Source organism: Homarus americanus, unplaced genomic scaffold (genome assembly GCF_018991925.1).
Source record: "Homarus americanus isolate GMGI-L3 unplaced genomic scaffold, GMGI_Hamer_2.0 scaffold37564, whole genome shotgun sequence".
Lineage (NCBI taxonomy): Eukaryota > Metazoa > Arthropoda > Malacostraca > Decapoda > Nephropidae > Homarus > Homarus americanus.
The window spans coordinates 1-6,364 of record NW_024731562.1 but is presented as its reverse complement, the minus strand read 5'-3'; positions in this window follow the sequence as shown (position 1 = coordinate 6,364).

The following is a 6,364-nucleotide window of genomic DNA, read 5'->3' as shown; positions in this document are numbered from 1 at the left end:
TCGTTAGAATCTTCATTGACGTTAGTGGGATCATCTTTCACTGTTTCTGAATCCTCTTTGGTGCTACGGAATCATTCTGTTAGAATCTTCAATAACACAACTAGAATCATGCTTAACAGTTACATAATCATCCTGGTGTCATTAGAATCACCCATGATTTTGTAGATACAATATTACAAGAATCATTCTTTATGCCTGGATCTTCATAGACATCAATAGAATCACCTTTAAATGCTTCATCATTCACTCTTTTGGCACTAGAATCTTCCTTGTCATTATCATTGACTTCTGTGGAATCATCCTAACAGTAGGGAGAATCCACCCTGGTACTATTAGCATCATCCTTAAGAGAGAAGAATCCACCCGGTATCATGAGGATCACCCTAACAGAAGTAGAATCCACAAGGTCAATAGAATCTTCCCTAACAGTCGCAGAACCCACCCTGGTATTATTAGAATCACCCGAAGAGAAGAATCCACCCTGGTGTCATGAGGATCACCCTTAACAGTAACAGAAACCACCCTGGCGTCAATAGAATCACCCTTAATGGTCGAAAATCCACAACGTCAACAGAATCCACCCTGATAATATTAAAATCACCCTTAAAAGTAGCAGAATCCACCTGGAATCAATAGAATCACCCTTAACAGTAACAGAATCACCCTGGTGTCAATAGAATCACCCTTAACAATAGCAGAATCCACTCTAGCGTTAATAGAATCACCCTCAACAGTCGCAGATTCCTCAACGTCAGCAGAATCCACCTTGATACTATTAGAATCACCCTTAACAGTAGCAGAATCCATCCCAATGACAATAGAATCATCCTTGTGACTAATATTCCCTTGACAGCCATAGAATCGTCGATAGAATCTTTCTTAGCACTTGAAGCTCGTGTTGACATATCACTGCTGGATACTATATCACTGTCGCTCAACAAGTCACTGATGGACACTGCCATAGACCTCTTGCTGACTTGCTAGGGTTTCTCATTAGTGATTCTTGTGGTCTGGGAGATTCTTTTTGTGGTTTGGTGTGTCCTTAAGGGCAGAATCACCATCTAGAGGAGATAATTAGGTGTTAGAATCATTACCAGTACCTAAAGTCACCTATAATTATACTTTAAACTTGTCTGCCTCTTAAATAATACTACATTAACAGGTAATGATAGACAGACAGATAAACACAAAACAGACATAAGTTATGATTTAGACAAACAAAAAAAATTATGAGACAGGCAAACAGCCAATCAATGACAGACAGACAAGCTATGAGACAGACAGACAGATAAGTTATGATACAGACAAATAAACAAAATTATGAGACAGGCAAACAGCCAATCAATGACAGACAGACAAGCTATGAGACAGACAGACAGATAAGCAAACAGCCAATCTGACGACGACAAGCTATGCAGACAGACGATAAGTTTGTGTTTGGACAGAAACAGATCAATGACAGACAGAAAGCTATGAGACAGACGGGAATTATGATACGACAAATAAACAAAATTATGAGACAGGCAAACAGCCAATCAATGACAGACAGACAAGCTATGAGACAGACAGACAGAAAGTTTTTGGTTGTTGGGGGTTTGTGTGGGTGGGTTGGGGGTGTTTGTTTTTGGGGGGTTGGCAGACAGACAAGATTAAGGAGTGTTAGGTTGTTTGAGCAAGGTAGAATAAGCTGCGGAGTCTAATCTTCAGGTAGCACGATGATTAACGCTCTAAGGTTGACTTAACGTGTCGCATTTTTCAGTTGCGACATATTTCAGCGGATTATGTTCAAATAGCACGCGCGCGCGTGTGTGTGTGTGTGTGTGGTGTGTGTGTGTGTGTGTGTGTGTGTGTGTGTGTGTGTGTGTGTGTGTGTTTATATTCCTTCATACAATACACACATAGACTATACAAACAAACTGATTTTTTTTCAGTACTTAGAGTAATTTTACATTGTGTGATTCGTAACATAATTTGTGATGAAAACAGTATAAAAGTACTGTGTATACCACCGTGTTATACGATAGCGCAATCATATACTGACGTGCTGGGAATTATACTGTACGCATTATGTGAATTTTGTCCGCAGTTCTATTTCAATATTGATTAAATGTATACAGAGTCAGATTCATACACATTCCGCAAGGCTCACATATGCATACGCTAGTCATGCTTACATCTGAATCACTATCTGGTATGTGAGGAATGCGCACACACACACACACGTCATGGTATGCAGTTTAAGATATACGCATATTTATATATATCTTGCATACATACAGTACATGTACAGTCGGGGTGAAAAGTCTTGAACACTTAACAGCATTTGGCATGTAAGTACCCGAAGATCTTAGGTATTAAGAGAGAGTTTTATCCCATTTTGTGGTTCAGTCATAATATGTGATGACAAGTAGTGTTATTAGTATATCCAATCATATATGTATAACTCAGAAGTAGATGCCAGATATTGCTCAGTGTTCAAGACTTTTGAACCCGACTGTACATTCAATACCTTGACAGTATATGTAGGAATAAGTACTCATACATACATACATACATTCATACATACATACTTTGTGAAAGACCTAGAGGTACTTATAAGCCCGGACCTACGGCCTGAAAACAGTGCGTTAATGTTCGAAATAAGGCAAACAGAGTATTGGGTTTATATCTAGAAGTGTAAGTAATAGTGCAGAGGTCTTATTGTAACTATATTCTTGCGCTGGTCAGGCCGCACCTCGATTATGCGGTTCAGTTCTGGTGCCCTTATTATAGAATGGATATAAATTCACTAGAGTCGGTGCAGCGAAGAATGACAAAAATGATTCGGGACTTAGAAACCTTCCATATCAGGATAGGTTAAAAACTTAACTTGCATTCCTAGAAAGACGAAGAGTGCGGGAGATATGATAGAAGTATTTAAGTGGGTGAACAGGATATTAAAGGGATATAGATAAAGTTCTTATAATATCAGAACAGGATGGGACTCGGAGCAACGGATTCAAGTTGGATAAGTTTAGGTTTAGGAGATAGGAAGAAACTGGTTCTAAATAGGGTGGTGGACGAGTGGAACAATCTTAGCAACTTTGTAGTAAGTGCTGGAACTCTGGAAAGTTTCAAGGAGGCTAGATAGATTCATGGATGATAGAGAGTGGTAGTAACTCTCGACAGGGCTGCCATGCTGGGCCAACCGGCCTGTGCAGACTCCTTATTTTCTTATGTTCTTATGTTCTTATATGCTGATAACCACAAGGAAAAACACAAGTTCTAAGGCTTTCGTGTAATTCACATCTTCAGGGAGAGTACAGACTAAGGAGAAGTACAAAACAAGGTGTATATATTCAGAGTAATGGCATGTACAAACTGGACAATTTTGTAATTAAGAAGATTTGTAACCAGGTGAGAAGGTTGGGTCACCTTACCCTCTGACCTGACTACCAACCGTTGAGGTGCTTTTAAGATTAGTAGGGTCTTACCTAATACCTGACCATTGTGGACCTGGTCTCACCTCCTCTGTATAAATACAATTTTGTTTTGTACTTCTCCAGTCTGTACTCACCCCTGAAGATGTGAATTACGAAAGCTTTGGGAATCTGTGTTTTTTCTTGTGGTTATCAGCATGTACCTGATCACTCGTGCACCTACAGTGATTTACTTGTATACATACACACACACATACATACATACATACATACTGTACATACATACATACAATGTCACTAACCTCCACTTGTTGCTTCATGTTCCTCTATTTTCTGAGGCTGTTTCCTCTCCTCCGTTTTCTTTGATTACTTCCGCTTGTTTCCCACTTTCTATCAATGCATCTTCTCCATTGGTCTACTGTAGTTTCTTCGTTTCTTTTACCTGCTTCTAATTCAGTACCTCCTGTTATTTTTTCTTCCTCATGTTTTCTACTGCTGTCTCCTGCTTCCCATTTGCTTTAGCAACTTCCTCTACATTTTCTATTGAATTGTTCATATTTTGTGTCCCGTCCCCGTTTTCGTTAGTGAGAAGTTTAGGATGACTTAAATTTTTCCTGTGTTGTATTTTTTGTTCTTGAAGGAGGAGGAGAGGAAGAAGGAGAAAGAGAAGGAAACACTTGATATAATTGACCTAGCTGATGTTTTCTCTTCATTCTTGTAAGTCACCCTTCTAAGTTTCCATTTTCTTCTTAATTAGGACCAAATTTTCCATTTTTTTTCTTATTTATAGGGTACCAATGTTTCTGTTTTCTATATTCTCATGTAGAGGATCAGATTCTGTTTTCTGTAGATGTTGTAGGTTTGGGGTTTTCGTTTCTATGTCATTTGTTCTCTTTGAATTTTCATTTTCTTTGCTTATCGTGAGGCCAGACTCTTCATTTTCTGTGTTAGTTATATTGTCAGATTCTTTCACTGTCTTTTGCTGATATTTACATCGACAGAATTAAATATAGGGATTACTATTATCCATTTTCTCTGTCTGTGTGTTATAGATATGTTCCCCCAGTTTTCTCAGCAGTTCCTTCATCCCACCCTCGTTTTCTGTTGGCTGGGGAACTTTACCAGGAGATCTATGCTATTAGTAGGGGAGGTTGGCTGAGTCGAGATATTGACTTGGGGTGAATTGGTTAATCTGGTGATTTGGACTTGGAAATGAGAGATTTGGTCGATTTGGACCTGGCCGAACCTGAAGACCTATTCGACTCCAGATCCAGTCGAACCTGGTCGATCATTGGCATTCTGGGATGAGTTGAGAGGATCATTAGAAGTGACCCAGGTTCGAGATTTTCTCCATCTTACCATAGTTGTGAATGCCTGTAAGCTTCCATCACTAATTGTCGAGACTCTTTCCTCTTCCTCTTGCAAGTCCTTTAAGCCCTCTGTCCTGATGTAGCTCAATGGGTCACCCTCGAGGCCCTTGAGTAAGGTTGGTCTCTTCTGGGACGGAGACGACACTTGTGGTACAACCCATCTTTGAAGGCGGTAGATATTGCTGTCAATATTATTGGTCTGTTTGTTTGTGTATATCGGCTTTGACGATTGGCTGATGAATTCACTCCTTTTGTTTGTTTGGTTGGTTGTAGTTGTTTACATGTTTGATTCTTCACCTCGTAAGCTTCAGTACATAGATTCGATGAGAAGTAATCCACCTTTTTGACACAGTTTCTACGTTACAACTGTAGGACTCTGGCTCGAAGACAATACTACACAGTTGTTTTTTCTTGGCTTTGTGAGACAGTTCTACCCATACAACACCAGTATACAGGTTCGTAAGCATCCGGTTAATGCACTGTTGTATTATCTGTATACAAACTGTTTATTTATAAAGAAATATACGTAATTTTGGCTTTGTGGTTCAGAAGCGATTTCTAAACACCAATACACAAGTTCGACGATTCTAACACACCAAATTATATATCTTGGGTTAATGGTACATGGCTATACTTCCAAAACGAATACAAGGCTTCGACAACTGTTAATTCACCCTGAGCGTAGGAGAGTGGAGGTGTTTACCTAACCACGTGAGAGTGAGGATAAAGGAGAGTGAGATAGGCGAGTCCGATATCCAATCTAGGCATGCGGTGCGTCTCTCTAAGAATTTATAGACTATGTTGACGGTAAGTAAGTAAGTAAGTATGTAAGTAAGTAAGTAAGTATTGTAAGTAAGTAAGGTAAGTGTAAGTATGTATGTATGTATGTATGTGTTCATGAACGCATGTGTACATACCGAATTTAGTGATATCAATTTATAAACAAAAATAATAGTAAAATACTAAATTACTTTCAAACTATATAACAAAATGACTTTTTAATACTTTCAAACACACCACCCCTCATGTTCCCAGCATTCCAGTCTATTGATTCCTGATTGTAACGTCAGGAATGTAAGTAGTAAGTGTAGCTCAGTGTTAGTTAATGATTTTTTTTTTATTATTGAACACTTAAATAAGGTAATTACTTTTTAGACGATCTTCACGTTGGGTCTACCTGCTTCCTGGTTGGGTCTACCTGCTTCTGGTTGGGTCTACTCTGGCTTCCTGGTTGGGTCTACTTGCTTCCTGGTTGGGTCTACCTGCTTCCTGGTTGGGTCTACCTGCTTCCTGGTTGGGTCTACCTGCTTCCTGGTCTACCTGGTTCCTGAATGGCTGTCTACCTATACTTTCTAGATACATTGTATTTAATTATAAGTATTAGTGAAGATGAGTATAATAAGACATAACCCAAAACAATAGTATTGACCCAACTCCTCAGAGACTAAAGGTGCCTCCGTAGTCACACGCAATTTACAGACATCATCTATATGACCAATCACGTGATTCCATTTGCCGGTGGAACTTGTGAATGGTCAGTTGGGTTTTTGTACACTACGGCATCCAAATTTTCCT